The 26,054-nt window shown below is 42.2% G+C and overlaps 1 protein-coding gene across 1 annotated transcript in view; it reads right to left on the bottom strand.

Moving 5' to 3' along the window:
* Positions 1–24,394, bottom strand: part of CD226 (CD226 molecule) — a 93,385-nt gene extending 68,991 nt beyond the window's left edge. The window contains exon 1 of the mRNA XM_033934973.1: positions 24,278–24,394. The gene's annotated coding sequence lies outside the window, so the exon portion shown is untranslated. The remainder of the gene's footprint in view (positions 1–24,277) is intronic.
* Between the last annotated feature and the right edge of the window lie 1,660 nt (positions 24,395–26,054).

Here is a 26,054-nt window from a genome sequence, read left to right on the forward strand (position 1 = left end):
ACACATGCCCAGGATCTGCCCATAACCACGCCTACTTTCCGGTTGACACCTTGGGCTAGATACCTATGCAAAAGCGCTATGTGCCTATCACCCAATTAATTTTAATTTTTGCCAATTATGAGATCATTTTTGCTAATTAATTGAGCCAGTTAAGCTGATTAAAAAATTAGAAGCCTAGATCAGCTAGGTGTGCTGTTCTAGGCACTTAACTTCAGATGTCATATGTAGAATCTGGGCCATTCTTCTTCCCCTATAGGGAAGTATAAAGGTTAAAGTTAAGGGGAGTTCCTAAGGCTAAATATACAGTATAACAGGGTTTCTAGGTAAAATGGGCAGGAAAAGCCCCTATTTGCTGCATATTTTATGAAGACAATTGGATGTGGATCCTTTTTCAAAAAGGAGAATAAATATCGATGACCCTTGAAATCAACAATGGAATTTGCACCTGTCCTAAGATCTAGTTTTATAAGGCACTTATTTTGGATAGCACTCTACAGGTCTTATCCTTAATCCCCCAATTTTTCTTTCCCTCCTCTTCCTCACCAAAAATTTTAAAGAGTCAAATGACTGCAGGATCTGTAACCAATTGAGGTAGCACAGGCATGTATTTTAAACATTTATGCACTTATCTGACCTATTTCCGGTCTTACCCAAACATTCTCGACTCCCTAATGTAATCGATCTACTCTACCAATGTAATTGACAATACTCTGTAATTTCGCTGTCTATGTACAGTTTCTTCCTCTGTAAACCGCTTTGAACTGCTTCTGGTATTGCGGTATACAAAAATAAAGTTGTTATTATTATTATTAACTAGTGTGCAAATGTTAGTTTCTACTTTAGAGAATTACCCTCACGGACTACTTTAATCACTACATCTGTTAAAATAGGGCTGTAACAGAGAAGACAGCTCTAGGTATTCTCCACAAATGAACTAGAAAACCATGAATAACATCTTCATTTGTACTTGGTTTAAAACTAGGAGCCAGTTGCACCTAGATTGTCCACTATGAGAATGGTTTGAAAAATTTGGTTAAAAAAAAAAAAAAAAGTTAAATATATATAATTTTTAAAAACAGTTATATTTCTCAGCATAATCTCCATCGCGTCCTGTACATTTAGTCCAGCGAATGTCCAGTTTTTCTATCTCCTCGGAAAACTAAGTTTTGTCAAATTTGTAAAAATATTTGTTTAACTTTGTTTGTTTTTACTGAACTTGTCAAACCACCCTCAAATTAACTTAGCAGATACAGTACAGTTATCCCAATTTCTCAAACTACAAAACTTCTTGGGGTAGTTATAGATTCTGATGCTTTGTCTCCAAATTGCCTCTCTTATAGGGACATTTGCTCAATTTTGACAACTATTGGAGTTTAAGGCTCTTCATATCCTTACTCAATCCTTGGTTCCCCCACACCTGGATTAATGTAATGTATTATAAAAAGGACATAAAAAGATTTCAACTAATATACATTGACTTATACAAAGCCGCAGTAGAGGTTTCTACTGTGGGCTGGTGAGGTAAATGCTCCACCGCCAGCCCGTGGTATAAACCTTTACCATGGCTTTGTAAAAGTAGCCCATAGAATATAGATTGAAACTGATAACTGGTACAATAAAATTTGATCATGTGATCCCATTACCCTGTGTCAACTCTGTGTTAGGGGTTTGGAGAGTTGTGATAACTGAGGACTCTCTTTTACACTCATCAATTATATATTTTCTTAATAATTTTTCATATTATTGGAGTGCTTTTGTTTGCTATACTGTCCCACTTTATTTCTCATGTATTTTTGAGAGAATTCTTTGGTATTTTAAGTTTCAAGTCAAGTTTATTAGGTTTTTATATAATGCCTATCAAGGTTATCTAAGTGGTTTTACAATCAGATACTCAAGCATTTTTCTTATATATCCCGGTAGGCTCACAATCTATCTAATGTACCTGGGGCTATGGAGGACTGAGTGACTTGCCCATTACTGAGGGCATGGCCAATTTTACCATATACAGTCATTTTCATAAGTTTACATACCCCTGTAGAATTTGTAAGATGCATACCATTTGCGTAAAATATGAGTGATCCTGCAAAATATAAAGAACAGTTTTTCTTCAAATCTATGAATTCGTTGAGAAAACAAAAGTACTTCACCCTAACCAAACCGGTTTTCATCATTACCATTCTACAGAACTTTCCCTATTAGGACTTACTACTAAAATACTTTACCATCTTGATCAACACTACTTATCTCCTTAGACCTCTCCTCTGCTTTCGATACCATTGACCATAGCCTGTTACTAACGCGACTTCATTAAATCGGAATATCTGACCAGGTTATGGACTGGTTCATTTCTTATTTTTCAGACAGATCATCTAAGGTTATGTTCAATGGCGCATCATCCGAACCTTTTACCACCAAACACGGGATCCCGCAAGGTTCCATTTTGTCACCGTTGCTGTTTAACATCTTTATGTCACCACTTCTGATAGTGGGCCAATCTATTGGTTTTACTACGTTTGCTTATGCCGACGATGTGCAATTAATCCATCCCATTGATCTTAACAATATAGAGGAGGTTGTATCCATAAACCATAAATTAGAAAAAATTAAAACATGGTTAGACTCAAACAAATTGTCTCTTAACATCAACAAATCGAAACTTATGATCTTTCCTTTCAAAGAAGGAATAACGCTTCAGGCTCCCTTGAAGTTCGAATCGCTCCCTATCAAAGTTGTCCCTACTCTAAAACTGTTAGGAGTCACTTTTGATAGTAAATTTTCTTATCACAATCACATTAGCACGGTTATTCAGAAATGTTTTTATTGTCTTAGAATGATTCGTTCTCTTGCAAAGTTACTAGAACCAGCTTCTTTGAATACATTGATCCATTCTCTAGTAATTTCTTGCATAGACTACTGTAAAGCCCTTTATAAAGGCATTACAAAAAAGGAAATTAGATGGCTTCAGATTGTGCAAAACACAGCTATCAAGATTATTTGTGGCGCTAAAAAATATGATCATATCTCACCTCTCCTATTCAATGCATATTGGTTACCCGTTGAACATAGAATTAGTTATAAAATCCTACTTTTAACCTTTACAACAAGACTAATAATCAACCGGAGTTTATTAACAGACTTTTAATTCCTTATAATTCTTCAAAATCGCTTCATTCAATATCACAAAATCTTCTCGTCATACCTTCTTTAAAATTAATCAACACGTTGCGTTCCAATAACTTTGCTGTTACTGCCCCTACTCTCTGGAATTCACTGCCAAATCATTTGCGCAGTGAATCTGAAATAAAACAATTCAAATCCAAATTAAAATCATTTTTGTTCCAGGATGCCTTTGGACAATAACTGCCCTCTTAAGGACATAAAAACTAAACAAATAAATTTTATCGCTTTTTACCCTAACCTATTGTATTTTCCTTTTTCTTTTTGCTTTCTCTTTTACAATTGTAGTTCTCCCCTTTCTTTCCTATTGTTTGAAGTAAGTCCATTTGTCTTATTATGTGTTTTATTTATTATGTGTTTTGGTTTTATCTAGTACCCCTGATTTTTAATCTGTTTTTATGTAAATTTTATATTGTACACTGCTTAGAAATTTGATTAGGCGGTTTAAAGATTTTTTATAATAAACTTGAACTTGAAGCTAACACATATGTGTGCCTAGGAAAAGATATAAATGCCGATGTAGAAATTTTTTGATATGCACATGTGTTTCTCTTGCAAAACAGAAAACTCTTGAGATAATTCTTGTACTTTATGCTCTAAGAATAAGAAGGAAAGAGCACCACTCAGCTCAAAAATCAATTTGGAACTTCTGTGCTCCTGGGATTCCATTCCAGACTCTTCTTAATAACTTTTATTGTCTTTCAGATCAGTTGTATGACTTGACCTTTGTATAAAGGATTATGCAGAAACAACCTGTGTTCAGTCATATTTATGCTTTTCACTTTTCTTAATCTGTATTGACCTTATTCAGTTCCCAGTGCAATTTGGTGCATTTCTCTCTTTCTTTAATAAATGTTTCACCTCTGTAACTGAGTTGCTACCCTTTTTCCCTGAAAATAAGCCCTAGCATGATTTTTAAAGATGCTCCTAATATACTGCATCCAATATTGGTCACCGTACCTTAAGAAGGATATGGCGTTACACGAGAGGGTTCAGAGGAGACCGACATGTCTGATAAAAGGGATAGAAAACCTTTCATATGCTGAGAGATTGGAGAAACTGGGTCTCTTTTCCCTGGAGAAGAGGAGACTTAGAGGGGATATGATAGAGACTAAAAAGATCATGAAGGGCATAGAGAGAGTAGAGAGGGACAGATTCTTCAAACTTTCAAAAAATAAAAGAACAAGAGGGCATTCGGAAAAGTTGCAAGGGGACAGATTCAAAACAAATGCTAGGAAGTTCTTCTTTACCCAACGTGTGGTGGACACCTGGAATGCGCTTCCAGAGGACGTAATAGGGCAGAGTACGGTACTGGGGTTTAAGAAAGGATTGGACAATTTCCTATTGGAAAAGGGGATAGAAGGGTATAAATAGAGGATTACTGCACAGGTCCTGGACCTGTTGGGCCACCGCATGAGCAGACTGCTGGGCACGATGGACCTCATGTCTAACCCAGCGGAGGCATTGCTTATGTTCTTATGTTCTTAAGCCCTATCCCAAAAATAAGCCCTAGTTAAGATCAACCCCTGAAGCCCCCCCCCCAAATGGCCCCAACACTCCCTGACTCCATCCTTGACACTAGTGCTATCTGATTCGCCAAAAAAAATCTGACTCATCAATTCAGCGATCCCCACCCCGGTGAGACTTGACATACCTCCATACTGAATCCTCCAAAAACAGCTCACGGTGGGAGGGTCAATGGGGTTCTGCTGCACAGGGGAATGGGAGGGAGGGATAGAAGGATGCTGCACAAGGGGATGGGTGACAGGGGAGGAAAGATACTGCACATGGGGGAGGGGGAAAGAAAGGAAAGAGGAAGAATTGGAGTGGAGGAGAGGAAGGGAGAGATGATTGTTGTACATGAAAATATAAGACATCCCCTGAAAATAAGCCCTAATGCATTTTTTGGACCACAAATTAATGACACTGTCTTATTTTTGGGGAAACATGGTAGCTAACTCCCCATTAAACATGTTGACTATTAAAACTTCTAAAAGCACCATAAACTAATATCACTATATTACATTAAATAATTTTTATGAACCACTTTCTCTACAGTGCGTCTAAATCTTAAGGGGCTGTGTTAAAGGCATGTTATGGATGAGCTTAGGGCAGGCTTAGGACTTGGATGTTCTGCAGAGATAATCATACTTTTTAACAAAACGTCTGGGGCACAATTTAGATATTTGGGGCTAGACCTGTTTTAAAAATGAATAAGGATCAAAAAGGTGCCCAAACTGACCAGATGACCACTGGAGGGATTAAGGCATAACCCTACCTTACTCAATACAGTGGTCACCGCCCAAATATGTGAAAAAAAACGCTTTGCTTATAAAAGCGGTATATCAAGTCCTAAATAAACTTGAAACTTGGAAAAAAAAACAGTACTTTCCAGCCTGTCTTACAGATTTGCATGGCTCTTATACATCTGCACAGCAGAGCAGAGGGGCACTCTAAGAGTTACTGCAGTGAATGTCACATTAAAAGTCCCAGGTCAGATGTCAGTATAACTTGCTTATATTGTATGGTGAGCCTTCCAAAATCTACTGTATCTATATAAAGATGACACCTGTAGGCATAAGGGCTATTGTTGTGTTGTGCAGGTGGGTACAGTAAATTTTGGGTGGGTTTTGGAGAGCTCACCATACAATATAAGCAGGTTTTAGTGACATGTGTACCTTGGACTTTTATGTGATATTCACTACAGTAATCCTTAGAGTTCTCCTCTGCTGTGCTCAGGAATGCTTAGCTGTCTGTGAATAGTTTGCTAAGAATGTTGGCTGATTGAACGTCTGTAAAGCTTGCTTTTGTGCATTTTTCATGTGGATGTCTTTATATTTGAGAATGGCCAAAAAAGAAAGACGTACTAAGGGCCAAAACGTCTAGATAAGTCATTTTAAAAAATGTAGACGTCTTGCAGTTTTGAAAATGAACATTTTCTCTACTGGATTTCTGGACGTCTTTCTTTCTCAAAATGTCCAAACTCAGACTTAGACATTCTATCAAAAATGCACCTCTTTGTTCTCAAGTCTAGCCAGTTTTACCTTATTCAGTCTTAGAACTAGCTTTGTCAGGTTCAAAAGGCTGTCCTCCTCAGTCTACTCATTTAATTTTCATACTCTGTTTCACAGGTTTATACTCGTAGGAACTCCAAGAATTAATATTCACCTTCCCACAGTCCCAGATAAGTTGGCTTTTGCCCACAGTGCCCAGTAGAGTAGCTAGGATTGAATGGGCACTGTGCAAAAAAATTGAGATAGGCTCCCTATAACTCCATCACTTCTGAAAAAGTAGGGACTGGGGGGTGGGGGAGTGCAAAGATGCACATTTCCTAAAGTTGACAAGCTGAAATATTACATTAATATATTCAGAAAAAGCAATACTTTGTTCTACCTTTACTATCTGAGCATTGGTTTGGCCCTGGTGACAGTTGAACTGGGGAGTGGGGGGTGGGGGGGCTAATGTCAACTGATTGTGTGGCTTAGTAGTTTGTGCTGAGATATTGCAGTGCCAAGGTTTGATTCCCATTCTTGGTGTTTGTGGTGACTGTTTATTTACTTGGATTGGCCACCGTGAAGAAGCGATACTAGGCTAGATGGACCATTGGTCTGACCCAGTAAGGCTAGTCTTATGTCCTGCTTAAACAGAGAAAAGCAGAACATAAGAATAGCCTTACTCTGTCAGACTAATGATCCATCTAGCCTAGTATCGCTTCTTCACTTTCTAGTGTCTACTGTCCTTTTGACATTTCTTCTCTCTATATGTCCAGCATTCATATTTTTATATGCCCCTACCTGTCTTGTGAAGCATGCTCCCTCTGTGTCCCTGCCTCTCCCTTTGTGTCTGGTTTTACCCCTCTGTGTCCATGTCCATGTACCCTCTACAGCCACCATCTCCTCTGTGTCCCTGTTCTTCCCCATGTACTGCATCTCTCTTCCTTTCCTCCTGCAAACCATCCCTGAACCCCCCCCACACACAGACACTGTAGTCTGACATCTTTCTCCACTTCCCTCTGTTGGTCCACCGTCTCTCCTCCTCTCTCTAGTCCAATCTCTCTATCTCTTCTCTTACTCCCACAGTAAAGCATCTTCCCCCCCCTTTTCCTCTTCCTTTTTCTCCAGTTCTCCGTCTCCACCTAGCCTGGTTCCAGCATCTGCCTACTTTATTCCCCCTCTCTTTCCTCCAGGTCTCGCTCACATTTTCCTCTGCTCCCGGTCTAGTTCCAAGCATCCACCTCTTCTCTTCCTTTTCTCCAGGTCTCAATATCACTCTCTCCCCTACATCTGCTTTTCCTCAGGTCTAGGACCTCCCCTATCCCCAGTTCAGCATATCTCTATCTCCCCTACCCCATAGGGCCAAATTTAGCTCCATTTCCTCAGCTTCCTCCCACCATGCCTCAACATGCTGAAACTCATGGCAGGAAGCTGCTGCTGCGGCCATCAGGTCCTTTTCTATGCCTCATCTTAGCCACAGAAAGTTATATCAGAGAGTCGGGACATGCACAGGAAAGGTATTTCCAGCCACAGCGGCAGCTTTCATACTCTGCCTACCACAAGTTTCAGTGTATGGAGGTACAACGGAAGGGAGCTGAGGAATTGGAGCTGAAAGATGATGGTCCTGGGAGCAAAGAAGGGAAGGTCAGGTGTGGGCAGCTTCTGGTGGCCCTTACCATTGGGCAGCCCTTGTCATTTTACCTCTGCTCTTGCCTGTGTGATGTTATGGAGACACAAAGGTGTTCATTAATCCAGTGTACAGTAGGGTGTATAAGCAGAAATATAAAACTACATGTAAGACTGAATTTGTTGTCTACAATTTGAGATGTCCCTGTGTCAAGATATATGTGGGACAGACCTCAGAGAGACTGAATGTTAGATTAATGGAGCATAAAAACAGTATCCATGCAAATGTGTGATTAAATTTATAGGCTTAAGATATGTGTTTTTTCCCAGCCTGAACGTCTGAGGTCATTTTTGGACCTGAAGAAGATAAAATTAGACACTGTATAACAAATGAAGGCCCAAAGCTGAACCATCTTTGCTATTTTCCCTCATTGATGTTAGTGTAGTGATGATTCTCCCCAATCTGTTTCATAGCTCCCTTTTTCTCTATTGTTGTGGTCCGAGGAAGTGCCTATATTTCCTTTCTTTTCTTGAATTTTTCCTAAAATGTTGAGTTTTAGTACTGTGTAAGGCACTGTATTGCATTAACAAGTGATGTAACTTGTAATTATTTGCTAAAAATGAAAATAAAGTTTTAAAAAAAACCCAGTATTAATAGAGGAAATATAGCGATTCCTATTTTTAAGCACTGTGTACAACTGCATCATGGATTAAAAACAGAGAGTGGGGGGTAAATGTACAATACTCAGACTGGAAGAGCGTCACCAGTGGGGTGCCACAGGGCTCGGTGCTTGGACCCGTGCTCTTCAACATGTTTATAAACGATCTGGACATAGGTATGATGAGTGAGGTGATTAAATTTGCGGACAATACGAAGTTATTCAGAGTAGTGAAGACGCAGGGGGATTGCGAAGATCTGCAACGTGACATAATCAGGCTCGAGGAATGGGCATCGACATGGCAGATGAGGTTCAATGTGGATAAGTGTAAAGTGATGCATGTCAGTAACAAAAATCTCATGCACGAATACAGGATGTCCGGTGCGGTACTTGGAGAAACCTCCCAGGAAAGAGACTTGGGAGTTCTGATCGACAAGTTGATGAAGCCGTCCGCGCAATGTGCTGAGGTGGCAAAAAGGGCAAACAGAATGCTAGGAATGATAAAGAAGGGGATCATGAACAGATCTGAGAAGGTTATGATGCCGCTGTACCGGGCCATGGTACGCTCTCACCAGGAGTACTGCGTCCAGCACTGGTCGCAATACATGAAGAAGGACACGGTACTACTCGAAAGGGTCCAGAGAAGAGCGACTAAGATGGTTAAGGGGCTGGAGGAGTTGCTGTACAGCGAAAGATTAGAGAAACTGGGCTTGTTCTCCCTCGAGCAGAGGAGATTGAGAGGGGACATGATCGAAACATTCAAGTTACTGACTTAGTAGATAAGGACAGGTTGTTCACCCTCTCCAAGATATGGAGAACAAGAGGGCACTCTCTAAAATTGAAAAGGGATAGATTCCGTACGAACATAAGGAAGTTCTTCTTCACCCAGAGAGTGATAGAAAACTGGAACACTTTTCTGGAGTTGTGCCCATGTGCCTAAGGCCCCGCCCACAGGAGGGGCCTAAGACTCCCAGGCCTATTCTGGTTGGCCCAAGAGCCTTAGGCCCCACCTGTGGGTAGGATTTCAGACGCCTGGGCCAATCCGGTCCTATTCTGCAACCGGCTGGCCTGCTGGACGGGCGAGTTTGGCACTCGTCCGTCTGGCCAACATTTTACAGGTATGGGGGTGGGATTGGGGGTGGGTGGGGTCGTGGGGTTGGTGGGGGGTCGCGGGTCGGATGGGGGGCCGATCGGGAGTTCGGGGGGGCGGTCGTTGGGGAGGGGGTTTTGTCGAGGGCAGGAGGGCCTGGTATCCCTCCTGCCCGTATTGTAGTGGGGGGTGGGGGTAGGGGGTCCGCCTGGGCAGGAGGGGTTGGGCTCCCTCCTCCCCGATCGTGTAGGGGGTGAGGGGCGAGAGGCCAGGAGGGCTTGGGCTCCCTCCTGGCCTGATCGTAATCGGTGAGTGCCGTGGGTGTCCGGGGCAAGCGGGCTTGGGCTCCCTCTTGCCCCGATGTCGTCGGGGAACGTCGAGGTGCCGCGGGGCATGAGGGCTTGGGCTCCCTATTGCTCTGATGTCGTCGGGGAATGTCGGGGTACTGCGAGGCAAGAGGGCCTGGGCTCCCTCTTGCCCCGAACGTAGTCAGGGGGTGTTGGTGCCGCGGGGCAAGAGGGCTTGGGTTCCCTCTTGCCCCGATGTTGTGTTTGGGGGGTGATGTATCGCGGCAGGAGAGATGCCCCATCTCCCCTACCGCGATGCCATCACTCCTCTACCCGAACTGCAGCGACCCGCGGCAGGAGAGATAGGGCATCTCTCCTGTCGCGGGTCGCAGCAGTTCGGATAGAGGAGTGATGGCATTGCGGTAGTGGAGATGAGGCATCTCTCCTGCCGCGATCATTGCTGTAAGGGGTAGGCAGGTTGCTGGGGCCGCTGAGCTGATCGCAGCAGCCACGATCAGCTCAGCGGGCCCTTTTTCGGCACTTAGACCTGTTTTGACTTCGTCTAAGTCAAAACATATAAGTGCTGACTAGGCAACCTGCCTAAGGTTTTGGTTATACCTGCTGCATGCCTAGGTGTAGGTCAGCCCACCTCCCGCCCACCACCTGCCCTTTCCCCTCCTCTAAACATGCCTCTTTTCTCTCTGTGCGTTTAGTGGCAGGGGAAAGGCCTAAGCTGGTTTTAGAAACCAGCTTTGATTATGGGTATTTGGACGATCAGGCTTTTTGATCGTCCAAGTAGCCATTTAGGCAAATTTTTAGACTTTTTTTTTTTTTTTTTATTATGAACCCCATATGGTTTAAATGCTTGTAAAGAATGAAAACATTTTTATTGACATGATTACTTCTCCTGGGAACCAATTGCTGATAAAACATTCTTGAAGCTAAATATTGCCATAACCGGTATCTACTACTACTATTTATTAATTCTATAGTTCTACCAGATGCACACAACACTGTATCATATTTCTATCTGACCTCCCTTCTCCTGGTATTCCAAAATCCCTTAGGATTGACCATTTCAGTATTGCTATCATGGAAAGAATGTGAAATCGGAGTTATTCTATATTCCAGCCTCTCCTTGAAGCACCATATCTCAAGAGTGATCTCTGTGATTTTCAAGTTTAATAAAAATTTTGATCAAATCACAATTTCAAAAAAATTCAAAGTGATGTACAGTAAAATATGGGGAAGATAGACAAAACAATAAAGAACAAAAACATGGACGAACATGACCTATTAGATACAAAAGGGATGCGGGGAGAACTACAATTGTGATAGGAAAAAAAACAATTATAGGACAGAACATGAGGACAGGAAGAAAAATAATCAGAGCCTCGTAGAAATCCTATCTGTCAAAAGCGTCTCTATACAGAAAGCTTTTTGGTGATCCTTTGAATGTATCTAATGACTTCACTTCCCTCAATTGTTTTGACAGTGAATTCCAGGTTTGTGAGACGTTTACATGAGGTCCTATCCTTTTATAACTTTCGCTCAGTAGTTCAGGCTTGCATTTCCCCTACTTGCCAGGACGTCCAAGTGCCAATAATCGAAATCATCTTTTTGTACATTTAGCAAGGTATTCCAACCTCTGTATGTCCAGAGCATGAGATGAGCTTGGTGGAAGCGTGTCATGGGCATGCTTTGGCAAGTGTCAATAGCAGGTTAGACACAGATGTCTTGCAGCGATAATCAAACATTTTGAAAGACATACTGGACAGAACTTATATGTTTGGAACTTAACCTGTTTTAGAAGGGTCTAAGTGCCACAGATGATAGTGCTGCCCAATTCAGGAAAAAAAATTTTTGATTCGATTCAGCCTATTGAACCGATTTTTCGATTTGATTCAATTTTCCTGATCAATTGGGTGTTTTTTTCAAACATCCTGGTGGGTTTATTTTATAGCCTCTTCCCTCCCTTGGCCCTTTCCTACCCACACTGGTGCTGTGGTGTAAACAAAATAAGCAAACAAAAAAGACTTTTCCTCTCTCTGTTAAATCCTAGCTCACGTTCACGGTCTAACACCACCTCTGGCAGGATACACATTTCAAATCTGACATATTGTAATCACAAAATAGAAAATACAATTATATTTTCTACCTTCTGTTGTGTGGTCATTCAAATCATTTTGGTCCCAGGCTATGGTTGTCTCCTGATAACTCACTTGCTAGGGTCTCCTGCCCATTTGATGTTTTCTTCTTTCTTGGTGCTAACCATCCATCTTCCATCTCCGTCCTCCCCTTCCATTTCCCTTCCCTTCCCTGGAGGTCTGGCATCTTTCCATTTTTTCATCTCCATCCCCAGATCCACCTTTTCTCAACTACCCTTTCATCCAATATCTCTCCCTCCTTCCCCACCACCCTAGGGTCCACCATCTCTCCCTTTCTCTTCCCACCTACCCTCCTATCCAGTAACTTTATCCCCCTCCACACCATCCCTTGTGTCCAACTTCTTTCCCTTTCTGTTCCTTCCCTCCCAAAATCCCATTGTCCACCATCTCTCTCCCTCTTCTCTGTTTTTAGACCCATTATTTCTTCCCCCCCAGTCTGGCATATGCGTCTCTTTGAACCCCCTTCCCTCCCTCCATGTACTTCTACACCAGGGCCCCCTCCCCTGAAGGCCTGTCCCCACTGAAGGTCTGTCCCCCTGAAGGCCTCTACCCACCCCTGAAGGCCTGCACCCCCCTGATGGCCTGCACCCCATCCCTGAAGGCCTGCACCACCCAAAGGCCTGTCCCACCCTTGAAGGCCCATCCCCCCTGAAAGCCTACACCCCCTCCTTAGCCTCCCGCTCTTCCATTTACCTAACTCCAGCAGCGGAGCAGCCTGCAGAGAGGATCGCCAATGCTAGTGATCTTTGCAGGCTGCCATCGGCCTCCGGAGCTGTCTTCCCTTTGCCACCATCTCGCCCCTCCTCTGTCAGAGGCAGGATTTTGGCAGAGTAAACAACAGCTCCAGAGGCCGATGGCAGCCTGCAAATATCGCTAGCACTGGCAATCCTTTCTGCAGGCTGCTCTGCTGCTGGAATTAGGTAAATGGATGCGTGGTAGGCCAGTGGGGAAGCCAGACACCGCAGCACTTCCCGACTGACCCTGCCCCTCTAAAGCAGGAGTGGTAGCGGCCAGCCAGCAGGAGGCAGTGCTTCCATTCCTGCTTTAAGGGGTGAGGGGGAGGAGGGTCAGTCACCGAATCGGGAGGCCAATTTATTTTGTTTTTAAATTGATTTGAATCGATTCACCCAAAATGAATCAGTGAATCAATTCGAATCGTGAATTGGGCAGCACTACCAGATGACCACTGTACGCATCAAGGTAAGACACCCCCACGCTCCCCCAATGTTCACTGACCCCCTTCCACCAAACAAAAATGAGAACAAAAGGTACATATCTGGCTCTAAAACAGCAGCATCTGGTATGGGGAAACTTAGTAGAGCTGCACACAGGTGTCTTAAGTAGCCTAGTGGATAGGCTAGTGAACCATAGAGAGGAGGACCCCCGGCCCATAAACCACTCTAACCTAATCACTATATTTATGGTGAAAATGTGTGCCCCCCAAAAAAACCCTACTCTACTGCTATATAAGTGCCACATGCAGCTATAAGGGCTATTGGGGTTGTAGACAGGCGGGTATTGTGGGTTTGGGGGGTGTTTTGGGGGGGTTCACCGTAACCTATAAGGGAGTTCTGGTGAGATATTTATCTGGCATTCTCCCCATTGCTCTGTTGCCATGTCTGGGTGGCCAGTCCATTACATGGTCTTGTTTTGGCCATTTGGGACTTGGACAAAATTATATTTAAAAATGCGTTATAAAAATAAACGTCCTGATGGTCTGGGCGTCCCAATGGCCTGGATGTCCAAATAGAGGATTCTATCAGCTGGTTCAACACAGCAGCAAAGAGGGACCACTCTAACGCTGTCCTCTAGTGCCAAGTCACTTGTGAAAAAGCACACCAGGCTCTGAGGGAACTGTGTTTTCTTTCATCTCTCCTAACTGCTGCTCTTCCTGAGGATTATATCAGCTGGTTTCAACATAGCAGCAAAGAGGGGCCACTCTAACGCTGTCCTCTAGTGCCAAGACACTTGAGAAGGAGCATGCCAGTCTCTGAGGGAATTGTGTTTTCTTTCATCTCTCCTAACTGCTTCTCTTCCTGAGGATTCTATCAGCTGGTTCAACACAGCAGCAAAGAGGGGCCACTCTAACGCTGTCCTCTAGTGCCAAGTCACTTGTGAAAAAGCACACCAGGCTCTGAGGGAACTGTTTTTTCTTTCATCTCTCCTAACTGCTGCTCTTCCTGGGGATTCTATCAGCTGGTTCAACACAGCTTTCTCTGTCCCTATATAACCTGTATAGCTTGTATAGCCTGCTTATTTAACTTGTACAAACTGTATGTCCAGTTATAAACTGCACCTATAGCCTGTTACCGCATGTAAAACCACATGTATAGTCAATATACGCCTGACCCTGACCCTGACCCTGTTCTAAGTTCTCCTATAGGACACTATTCAGTTGCTAAGTGCCTGTCCTTGTCCAAGTTTCAAGTTCAAGTTTCAAGTTTATTGGTTTTTAATATCCCGATCATAAAACAAATATCTGACCAGTTAACAATAAAATTTGAAATAGGAAAGGAAGAATTATTTAATGGTGTATTAGAAAGATTAGTAAGAAAAAAAAAAAAAAAGAAAAAACATATAGACAGACCTGACAGTGAGGATGAGTGGGGAGGAAGGGAAAAGTTACATGATCTTAGAAGAAATGAGATAGAGGGAAGGGATATAACACGAGGGGTAAGGGTGCGTGGTATGAGAGATATGCGCTGAGAAAGAGATCAACAAGTGAACCAAGAAAAGATTAAGATTTGGCAAAGGCATCTTGAAATAGATAAGTTTTAAGATTAGTCTTAAATTTTGGTAATTGGATTTCATCCCGAAGAAATTGAGGGAGAGAGTTCCATAATGTGGGGGCAGTTACAGCAAAGTTAGTATTCCTAGTGTAGTAGGATTCTTTTAAAGAAGGAATGAAAAGCAGTTTTTGATCAGTTGATCTTAAGGAACGAGAAGAACTTTGGGGGATTAATAGTTTATCTAGAAATAGGGGCAGGTGAGAATGTTTAATTTTAAAAGTAAGCAGTATGATTTTATAAATTATCCGATGGGTGACTGGGAGCCAATGAGCCTCTTTAAGAAGAGGAGTGACGTGTTCGAACTTACCAATTCTGTAAATGAGTTTGATTGCGGTATTTTGAATGAGTTGCAACCGTCGAAGTTCTTTTTGGGGGAGTCCATTTAAAAGAGAATTACAATAGTCTAAGTGGGAGATGACTAAGGAATGAATTAAGGTATTAATCGAGTCAGTAGTTAAAATAGATCTGAGGGAACGAATGATACGTAATTTGAAGAAACAAGTTTTTACAACAGAACTTATGTGGTCATGGAATGTAAGTTCGCTATCTAAGGTGACGCCTAATAATTTTATTTTAGTATCCATACGTATAGGTGTAGATTTGATGTAAATTGTTCCTGGTAATATTTCAGCTTCTTATAGGACACCATCCAGTTGCTAAGTGCTTTCAATGTTAAGGGACGAGCACAATATTTAAGCCCTCTTCTTTACCTCTATACTAGTTCCATCAAGGTATGCTAAGTCTGTCTAGTCCTCTCTCTACCGAGTTGTCTAGATCCTCTTCTTGCTTAGATACCAAGTTGCCTAGCTTTCCCCCCCCAAAAAAAAAAATATATACATATATTTTCACAACCCAAAAGCTCACCAACCTCTCACCATGAAGCCACCCTCGTGGCCCTTTCTCCTCCTACTTTGCTTTTCCCTCAACTCCACCCTCTGCGTAATACCTCCTTCTCCCGATCTTCTCAATTCCGCAAATACCAATAATATCTGCCCTGGCCTCAAAATCCCCACGCTGATTCGCACCAGACCACATCTTCCCAAAAAAAAAAAACCCCCGAAGAATCAACCATGCTTCTTTAAAGTCTGTTTCCCCTGCCAATCTCCCCAACCTTGCCTCTGACTCTCTCACCCCAGTCCCAATGCTTTATTGCAACGCAAGATCTGCTTGCAACAAGATTCAAATTCTGAAGGACCTACTTGAAGATTCTGACCCTGGTTTCCTATGCATCACGGAATCATGGATTAAAAAAGATGACCTATTTACACAAAATGAACTCTGCTCCCATGGCTACCAAGGTCTCTTTTCACCTAGATCTAACCGTAAAGGAGGTGGCCTGGCAATTCTCTACAAATCCTTTTTCGATGTTCAGCTCCTCGAAAGGGGTTGCCACACCTCACTAGAACACATGCTTGCTTCCGTCAATGATGAACTTCACCCTCACCCACTGGGCATCCTGCTCCTATACCGCCCACCTATCCCTTGGAACAACTCCTCCAAACTCGTCCTTGAGACTATAACAAACGCCTTCCTCAAGTTCCAAAGATTATTGATCATCGGAGACATCAATCTCCACCTAGACGACATCACCAGCAAGGATACGATTGAACTTATTAGCTTCCTCACCTCCCTTGGCCTCACCCCCCCTGCACCATCCCCAACCCACGAAAAGGGGACCTCATTAGCTTCCTTGACCTTAGCGCTCACAAGACGTCAATTGACGACACTCGCTGGGAACATGTCCCATGGTCTGACCACTTCCTAGGGGCTTTCTGTCTCCCCATCTTTATGTCGCACCTTGGGGCTCCACCCCGTACTTCCAACCCCATTAACTTCCGCAAAAAAATCACAAGTGACCTGTTCTGGTCTAAATTTCTCAATCTATTCTCCTCTGCCCCTAAGCCTGCAGATTCAGGTACTAATTGGCATAACGGGGCCCCAATCTCTCCAAATCCACCTATCTTTCCCTCGCCCCCCTTTCCACTAAATCCATCTCCTATCCCCGCAAGGCCCCTTGGTTCCTCCCATATCACAGAGAGCTAAAACAGAAATGTCGAGCTCTGGAGCGCATATGGAAAAAATCAAAATGTCCTATAGACAGACAGTCCTGGAGAGTCAATATCAAGCTGTACAATACAGCACTAAAAAAAGCAAGAAAGAACTTCTATGGTGACAAAATCTCCAGGTCCAACAATCAAAGCAGTACTCTATTCAACACCTGGCGCTCCCTAACCTCCAAAAGAGACCCTACTTTGCTCCCCTCCTCTCCCTCAGCCGATGTTCTAGCAAAATTCTTCAATGATAAGGTTTCTTCCTTGAGATGCTCTTTCCCTCCTTCAGTCTCTTACAACTCCCTAGTGCCCACCGATTCCACTCCCACCCTAATGGTCTCCAACCCTATCCCAGCTGACAGATCCTGGACCACCTTTGAGCGCGTATCTGAATCCCTGGTCCTCAATCTCTGCCTCAAACTGAAATCCTGTAATTGCTCCTTGGACCCATTCCCCTCCTACCTATACGAGAACATTCCCGCTCAGGCTATTTCTTCTATCACCATTCTCATAAACTCCGCCCTTCAGTCGGGCCATTTCTCCCCAGAAATGGGTCATATCGCCTTGACCCCACTACTGAAAAAATCTGACCTTGACCCTTCCATACCATCCAGCTATCGCCCAATTGCAAATATCCCTCTCCTAACCAAGATGCTAGAGTCCATCATTTCTTCCCAACTCTCATCATACTTAGAGAGATTCTCTATTCTTTTACCCTATCAATATGGCTTTCGTCCTAACTTCAGCACCAAATCCCTACTGTCTTCCCTGATTTCAAGGGTTCAACAACTTCACTCTCGAAACAAGTTTGCCGTCCTCCTACAATTTGACCTTTCCGCTGCTTTCGACGTTGTTCACCATGATATTCTTGTTTACCAACTCTCTGAGATAGGTATCAACTCCACAGTCCTAGGTTGGTTCTCTAAATTCCTCCGCTCTCGTTCTTACATTGTTAACATGAATGGCACCTCATCCTCCCCCTGGAAACTGAATTGTGGAGTCCCGCAAGGCTCTCCACTATCCCCTATCCTTTTCAACATCTATATGTCCTCCCTAAAACTCCTCCACCTATCCCCCCTTGAAACAATTTACACTTATGCAGACGACATCCTCGTCCTCCTAGAGACCGATTCGAACCTCACCAACCTGTCTAAGAACATATCCTCTTGTATAATGAACCTACAATCCTGGGCCCACACTGTGCAAATTAAATTGAATGAGTCCAAAACAAGACTTCTTTGGCTCGGTCCACAACTAGATCACCTACCCACCTCCATCCCACTACCCACTGGCTCCTCTCTGCAGCTTGAGTTCTCGAGCAAGGTCTTGGGCATCATCATTGATTCCACATTGTCCTTCAATGACCACCTCCAATCCTTGGTAAAAAAATGCTTTTTCAGCCTTCACATGCTGAGGAAAGTTAGATCCTGCTTCCATCAAAAACATTTTACCCTCCTTGTCCAATCCATCATCCTCTCCAGATTGAACTATTGCAACTCTATCTACTTAAGCCTAACTAAGAAAAACCTCCACAGACTCCAACGGATTCAGAATGCCGCGGCCAAGCTAATCTTCACTAAAAGTAAATTTGACCATGTCTCCCCGCTCCTGGCCAAGCTCCACTGGCTTCCGATAATCGCCAGGGTCCACTATAAATGTGCCTGTTTAACTTTCAAAATCCTATATGGTATCCTCCCTCCCTTTATCCCTCTTTCTTGGAATTCCTCAAACCCTAATACCACCAGATCCTCCCACAAATTAAAACTATCCTTCCCCTCACTAAAAGGCATTTCCCATACAGGAAAGCTAGGGACCTCCCTCCACTTCAAAATCACTGAGCTCTGGAACAACCTTACCTCCCTCTTCGGAACTTGAGCTCTCTCCAAGTTTTCCGCAAACATCTGAAAACCTGGCTTTTCTCAAAAAATGTAAGTCTCCCTCCAACTTAGGAATCAAGGAAACTCTATATCTTGGCATCCCAAGTCCTCTAAATTTTCTTCACACTTCTACCTCTAACCCTCTGTTGTAGTTCCTTCCTATTTCTCCTACTGTAAACCGCGTCGAGCTCTACGGACATAGAGATGATGTGGTATACAAACCTAAGGATTAGATTAGATTAGATTATTTATTTATTTTAATATTTCTATACATATGGTAGTTTGCCTTTTGGAAATGGGCATTTTCTTACTGCCGACTTTGGATATCCAGCGCCATATGTCCAAATCAGACTTAGACGTATGTTTTAAAAATGCCCATCTATGTCCTCTACTTTCTGTACATTGTCCAGCTTTGGAACTTTCAAGCAAAAGCTCAAGACTGTTTTTTTCCTTTGTGCTTATGAGGTCTTCATGAGTGTACTACTCACTATCTAACCATCTTGCTTCGGTGTTTTTGTTAATTATCACTAACTGTTCATTGTCTATTTTTCTTTTTTAAAAAATTTATTTATTCATTGTCTATTTTTCATTTAATGCTGTGAATGTCTGTTGAAATCCACCTAGAACTTTGGATAGTGCAGAATAGAAATGTAGAAAATGGAATAAAATAAAACTAAAACTTAATACAGAATGTTTAGTTAGTTCCACTCTGTTAGCATCTATTTCAAATCTAGCTGCCATTTTGATTAGCAGCATATTAGGAGTGGAAAAGAAGCGCTAGTGAAACTGTATGATATAGTTTTAAATTGTTTTAGAAGAAAAATGAGTTTATACATAATATATGAATATGCTTTTCAAAACCTGGACATCTCAGCAGCAATTTAAAGATTGTTTCCTGACTCAGCTATGGGAGGGTCCGGAGTTGTTTCGAAAGGCTGCACAGTGCAGATGCAGCTTGGTGTCTGCTTCAATGAATCAAGATGCGAAAAGAGAATAGTTAATATGCCTTTTTTAAGATTTTGGGGACCTGTGATATATATATTCAAAGAGCTGCATGATATTCATTGTGCTGTTCTGAAAAGAAAAAAAGGGAGGTTTTGAAGCCCACGATTGAGAGGAGGAGGATTTTAAAAAATACATTACGGCCACTCCAAATTCTGAGGTTTTTCCTACCGCACACAAAAACAAAAGTTTTGCTTAGTACGAATAAAAGTTTTGTAAAAGTAGTAGGGAAGGAAAGAAATTACTGGGATAAAGACTTGAATAAAGACTATTAAGGAACACATAAGGGAGCTAAAATTTACAGTGGGTTTTGTTATGTTTTGCAGTGTGTATTTTGACTGCTGGCTTCATTTTTTGGGGTACTCTTAGATAAGTTGTCAGTACCTTTCACTAGAACATTGTACACACTAATGGTTCCATGCATGTTTGGATTTGGCAAAAAAAAGTTGATATTTTTATACATATTTTAGTACTGCTGGAATTCTAGATGTATTTTTTAAAGTGTTGCATGACACACACTTGTCCAGTCATTGTGGTTTTATTTTATCTATTCATGTTTTTATCTGCATAGTCACATTTACATTCTGTAATTATGCTTGTAGTTAGTGCACACAAAACATTGCCTGGACCCTACATACTCTGGGTTCCTTTTACGAAGCCGCGTTAGCAGCTTTAGTGCGCGTGACTTTTAATCATGTGCTAACCCCTGCTCTAGCTGAAAAACTACCGCCTGCTCAAGAGGATGCGGTAGCGGCTAGAGCGACCGGCGGTTTAAAAACATAAGAACATAAGCAGTGCCTCTGCTGGGTCACGCACCGGCCCAACAGGTCCAGGACCTGTATAGTAATCCTCCAACTATACCCTTCTATACCCTTTTCCTTCAGGAAATCATCTAATTCCTTCTTGAACCCCAATATCGTACTCTGTCCTATCACACCCTCTGGAAGTGCATTCCAAGTATCCACCATCCTTTGGGTGAAGAAGAATTTCCTAGCTTTGGTTCTAAATCTGTCCCCTCTTAATTTTTCAAAATGCCCTCTCATTCTTGTAGTTTTCGAAAGTTTGAAGAATCTGTCCTTCTCCACTTTCTCTATGCCTTTCATGATCTTGTAAGTCTCTTTCATGTCCCCTTTAAGTCTCCGCTTCTCCAGGGAAAAGAGCCCCAGTTTCTCCAATCTTTCAGTATATGAAAGGTCTTCCATACCTTTTATTAATCGTGTCGCTCTTTTCTGGACCCTCTCGAGTATCGCCATATCCTTTTTAAGGTACGGCGACCAATACTGGACGCAGTACTCCAGATGTGGGCGCACCATCACCCGATACAACGGCAGGATAACTTCTTTCATTCTGGTTGTAATACCTTTCTTGATAATGGAGCATTATTGTGCAAGCAAAGGACCTCTGAACTAGTGTTGCCCGATTCAGGGAAAATTTTTTCAATTCGATTCAGCTCATTGAATCAATTTTTCAATTCAATTTGATTTTCCTGCTCAATTGGTCATTTTTTTTCAAACGTTCTGAAAGGTTTATTTTGTAGCTTCTTTACCCACCACACCCCCTTTGCCTTCTCCTACCCATGCTGGCGCTGTGGTAAAAAACAAAAAAGACTTCCTCTCTCTTTCAAGTCCTAGCTCACATTCACTGTCTATCATCAGCTCTGGTAGGATAAACATTTCAAGTCTGATATACTGTAATCAGAAAAAATAAAATAAAATTATTTTTTCTACCTTTTGTGGTCTGGTCATTATTCAAATCATGTTGGTCCCAGGATCTGGTTTCCGTTTGTCTTCTGTTAACTCGCTTGCCAGGGTCTCTTGCCCTTTTGACGTTTTCTTTTATCTCCATGCTCACATCTTCCATCTCTGTCTTCCCATTCGTTTCCCTTCCCTCCACCAGAGGTCTGGACTGGCACCTCTCCTTTTTTGTCTCCATCCCTGTAGTCCAGCATTTCTCTAATAACCACTCACCCATCTAGTATTTCTATCCCCCCTCCCACCACACCATCCCTTGGGTTCAACTTCTCTCCCTTTCTTTTCCCTCCCTCCCATTGTCCACCATCTCTCTCATTCTACTCTGTTTTAAAACCTATTATTTTTCCCCTTCCCCCCCCCAGTCTTGCATATGCCCCTCTCTTTGGACCGCTCCCTCCGTATACTTATAATAGCTACACCAGGGGGTCCTCCTGAAGGCCAGCATATTTCCCCTTTCTCTCCAGCTTTCCTCCGGCCTCCCGGTCTCACTTTCAAAACTAATTATGGCCTGCAGCGGATTGACGGTGATATAGGAATTCTAGCAGGCTGCTGTCGGCCTCCGCTGTGGTCCCACCCCTCCTTTGATGTCCTTTGGAATAGGTCAGTGGTAGCCAATTCTGGTCCTCGAGAGCTGGAGCCAGGTCAGGTTTTCAGGATATCCACAATAAATATACATGAGATAGATTTGCATGTCAAGGAAGCAGTGCATGCAAATCCATCTCATACATATTCATTATGGATATCCTGAAAACCAGACCTGGCTTCGGCTCTCGAGGACCGGAATTGCCTACCCCTGGTATAGGTGTCAAAACAATACTTTCTCCAGATGAAGGAAGTAAGCCAGATTACAAAATGATAATTTCACCACTGAGTTAGTAAACCTAGGAATAGCAGAGATGCTGTATTAATTGAATACTATATACTTATAAGGAGGTTACATAGCAAATGTTTGAATTATGTGGAGAGAAAAATATGCTCCTTGAGAAACAGGGGCTTTGTATGTGTTAATATTTTTCTTTGTTTGCTCTGAGTTTTATTTCCTCTTGTAAATAAACTTTCCCTTATATAGTACATGTTGGGTTAAGCAGCAGGTGGTAGCACAGAAGACTGGATTCTAATGTCACGACTGCTGGAACTGTCATGATTAATCTCTTGCTGCTCTGAGCCAGTGATGTCAAACTGAGACAGCTGGTACAAGCAAAGCATGAAAGCAATCTTTACAGCTGAAGGTTAAGGGCAACAGATATATGGCCAGAGCCTGATCTCAGTAAGCCAGTGGCTCTTAACCCAGTCCTCAGGACTAGAGAATGACACGGGAACAGATTTTTCCCTGTCCCCGTGGGAACTCATTTTCCCGTCCCATCTCAGCACGTTCTTTTCCTGACCCATTCCTGCAAGCTCTGTCCTCATTTGCACAAGACTCAAACACTTTAAAACTATAAGTGTTTGAGGCTTGTGCCGTTAAGGCAGAGTTTATAGGAATGGGGCAGGGACAGGGACAAAACTCGCAGGGATGGAGAAACTGCATTCCTGTGGGGATGAGGACAAATTTGTCTCTCAAGACATACCTACTCAAGACATACCTAGACAATAAGGTTTTCAGGGGATTTGCAATGAATATACATGACACAAATTTGCATGCATTTCCTCCATCATATGCAAAGCTGTCTCATGCATATCTATTGTGGACACCCTGACATCCAGACTGGCTGCATGTAGCTAAATCAGTGGGATGAGAACAAACACTAAAGTCCTAAAGTTCACAAGTTGTGTAACTAGGAAGAAAGCCAGAAGTTAGATTTCCAGCTGATTTTATGTTCAAATGATTTTTATTACAGTCAAGAAGCAACCCCCCCCCCCCCCAATACAAACACTTCCAAGGTTTTCATATAGTAACAACAAGTCCCCTCTGCTCCCCCTCGAACCCATCCCCCTCCCTCCCAAACAGGGTTATTCGCTATACAGCAGCACAGAAACTAACAAAGGAAAAAAAGCTAACTTCAAGAATCAAAAGATGACTCCTCGCCAAAGGAGTCATGGTATTCCAAAATGGCTCCCACGCCTGTTGAAAAAGGCGCCCCTGAGGGGAGGAAATCTCTACAATGTCTCTGCATTCCCACATCAGAAAAGAAATCACTCGAGTCCTCTACAAGGAGAAATCTGGAGCTTCTGCATCTAACCACTTCAGGAGAACGCACTTTAACGCAATGGCCAATGTCCATTTAAGAAAGGTAGAGGTACCCCTCTGCTGAGGATGGTAACTAGGAAGAATACCAAACAGTAATAAAGGGAAACGATGTATTTTTATCTTCCAAATACGTTCTATAAAGATGAAAATGCAGTCCCCAAAAAGCCAAAACCAAAGGGCAAGACCACAACATATGGCCTAAACTCGCTTCCAGGCAGGAACAGCGAGGGCACTGAGCCAATCCAGCTGATTTTATGAAGTCATTCCAGAAAGTTGACTGATTCCAGCGGGATGTTATATGAGGGGTTGCTGAAAAGTCCTCAGCCCAACCAACCAACTTCCTAAATTCTGAGCGTTATTTTGTCACTGTAGCTGAAAAGAATGTTATCTTATTTCATCAAGTGCCAATTTGCAGAAACAAAATTCTATGATTTGACATTGTTTCAGATCATTGATTGAACTTTATCCACATCATTCTATTCTTGGTTGGGCTAAGAACTTTTCAGCGTCCCCTCATAAAGATCCCACAATTACAAAACCAATGCTCTTGCTTAGAAATACCAACTGGGACAAACATGCAATCATTTCATTCACTAATAAATTGTGGCGAAAAACAGACCTCTGCGATGGAAGATATCAGATTCCTTTGCATTGTGGAGATATAAAGAAGCTGCTATGGCAGAGAGAACAGCAATGGATTTTTTTTTTTCATTTAAATACAACACACCCACAGGGTTTGAACATAGCAATAGAATGGCATCCTTATTTTTTTTTTAACCAGTCTCTGAAATGGCATCGCAGAATGATGACATCATATTCAGCTGCTTTTAAAGCTCAGCATTTGTGCCAGAGTCACAGCCATTTTGTTAAGAGCTGATGAGCCGTGTAACATGCGGGGGCAAATCTCCTGATGCAGCTTATTCTCAAATCAGCAGGCAATTTGTTCTAATATTCAGGGCCTACTGTATAATCCTGAATGCTTTAGATTTCCAGCTCACTTTTCTTATATTGTCCAATCCAGTAATTTCTGATAAAACCCCCAAAATATTAAAAAAAAAAAAAATTCCCTTGAAATGAAGTAGCCTATCTTGGCACATACTAGTCAGATTGGATGGTGGTTTCTCTCCATTCTGTTACTTTTTACAGAATGGAAACCTCAATTACAGTTATTCTAAAAAAAAAAATAAAAAATGGTAAAGACAGTGTGATCCTGGAACTTTAGCACTTACTTCTCCCATAAATTAAGATCTACTGGATATTGGATATTGATTGTTTTCTTGTGCACTCTTCCATTTGAGACTGTAAATGGACTAACACTGACATCAAAAACAGGATCGCAATAAATGTTTCTCGTAAAAGAAGCCATTATCTTATTACAAATAAAGAGATAATTAACTAGTATGAGCCAACAGTCCATTTTTGAGAAGCTGAGATCTCTCAAGCTGTGTTGTTACCTTGAAAAAGGAATCTTGGTTATCAGTAATTGTGCTTGAGGTTTTCAGAGTTCAGCAGGAAAAAAAAAAGTGACAGCATTAATATTTGTTCTTGTGATTCAAGTTCTGTTGTATAAACCCTGTGCATTCAGAGTTTAAATCTAACTACAGTAAATTAGCTCTCTTGCCTTCCCAGTACACTTGGGTGTTATGCTTCAGGGATGCTTAAGCTTAACTACTAACCCATTGTGGGGTGGTAATTAGCAGAAGTTGCTATTTGAACCATTCCATGCAGTTCTTTCCCTTTGGAAAACAAACAATTCTTCCAAGACAAATGTGTCCAGATGCAACTCGTACTTTAGGGCTGTTCTGTTTTATAAGCTTCACTTTATCACATCATTCATATTGTTTCCTAGGGAGCAAGGCTGCATAAATATTTCAGACCGTATGTAAATGAAGTCAAGCAACGACGGAAGATTTCTCGCTTATAATTTGCACTAGCAATACATCATCAGCATTGCTCCACGCATTTCCACCACCCAATTATTGCGAGTGACTTTGCAAGTCAAAAAGGAAACTGAGTCTCATATATACTGTAATAAAAGAGAGGAGGCCAGGTCTAAAATTCCAAAAGGATGTTTTATTTCTCGGTGGAAATGAGGCTAGACTTAAGCAGCCTTCTGAGTGCCTCAAACATTTCCACTCTTTGCCTCGGATGCACATGAAGCTAGAGAACTGTTCTCAATAAAGCAAGTTGGGAGTTTTTCTCTACAGAAAATTCTCTATTTCCAATAATATTAGCATTCACACTCTGTAACCTGCTACCAATTACTGGAGATGCCATCTAAGCACCACTATGGAGCTCATTTTCAAAACACAGATACATCCAAGTGGCATTTTTGAAATCTACTTCCTAGACGTTTTTCTAAGCTATTTGTCTAAATCTCATGGGGCGTGTTGGGG

The sequence above is a fragment of the Geotrypetes seraphini genome, chromosome 2 (assembly GCF_902459505.1).
Source record: "Geotrypetes seraphini chromosome 2, aGeoSer1.1, whole genome shotgun sequence".
Taxonomy (NCBI): domain Eukaryota; kingdom Metazoa; phylum Chordata; class Amphibia; order Gymnophiona; family Dermophiidae; genus Geotrypetes; species Geotrypetes seraphini.